Source organism: Sinocyclocheilus anshuiensis, unplaced genomic scaffold (genome assembly GCF_001515605.1).
Source record: "Sinocyclocheilus anshuiensis isolate Anshui unplaced genomic scaffold, SAMN03320099.WGS_v1.1 scaffold637, whole genome shotgun sequence".
NCBI lineage: Eukaryota > Metazoa > Chordata > Actinopteri > Cypriniformes > Cyprinidae > Sinocyclocheilus > Sinocyclocheilus anshuiensis.
Genome location: NW_015539816.1, coordinates 2984449 through 2985370, shown reverse-complemented (window position 1 = coordinate 2985370; position 922 = coordinate 2984449). Strand labels below are relative to the sequence as shown.

The 922-nt window shown below is 36.8% G+C and overlaps 1 protein-coding gene across 1 annotated transcript in view; it reads left to right on the top strand.

Moving 5' to 3' along the window:
* The window catches only part of LOC107683973 (apoptosis-stimulating of p53 protein 1-like), a 27473-nt gene that overhangs the window by 6172 nt on the left and 20379 nt on the right, over positions 1-922 (top strand). The gene's annotated exons all lie outside the window — the stretch shown is intronic.

The following is a 922-nucleotide window of genomic DNA, read 5'->3' as shown; positions in this document are numbered from 1 at the left end:
GTGAATTAGTGGTCATGATACAGGAATTTCTAACTTCAATACCTTGAAAAATATCAATATTAAAGTACCCGTGAACCGGAAGTTGCAACTGACTTCAGTATTAAATAAAGGGCGGGGTTTATTGTGGTGCACCTCCACTCCACCTCTTGCTCATAGCAGATTCACGGTTGGATAGGAGTGGTTAAGAATATCTGCTTGTTACGTCTGACATCACGCTTCACCGCTGCTGGGTCCTAACGCTCTGCCAGACGCTCCAAGGAAACAACAAACTGTGCTAATATACACCCACAATGTCATGTAATACTGAAAAATTATAACCCTAACCTTTATCTCCATACTGAAATCCCAGATGGCCTGACAGTGATTCAGCTAAAATATTAGTGTCTGCGACACTGTGAGCACGGAGACTGTAGTGTGCAAAGCAAATTTTAAAATGCTTAGCTTAAATATGTAATATTAAAGATTGTATAGGCTGTATTAAAGAGTGCTCATAAATGGCTGTTGAGATAGTATTCTCAAGTGAAATGAGTAGAGGCATGGACCTGGAAACAGCAGTCCTAACGTCATGACTTAACAAGAGGATTCTCCCCAAGCCGTCAAACTGACGTCATCAGAGCGAGAACGCCATTTCAGAGTGGAAGCAGATTTGTAGTTTTTGATTAAAGATTATGACGGCAGACAAATTTTTTTTTTGCACTAAAAAAGTAAGTAGGGTCATTTTTGTTTTCAGGACGACTAATCATTTTCAATACCATTGGCAAAACTACCACATACTGTATACTGCCAGATAGGTATTTTAATAATTTATTTTTTTTATTATTTCAAGTTTTGAAATTGGTTTAATCCAAGTCTTCTAAAAATACACATTCGCTTTATATGATGAACAGATTTTAATATAGGCTTTTATTTACATACATATAAA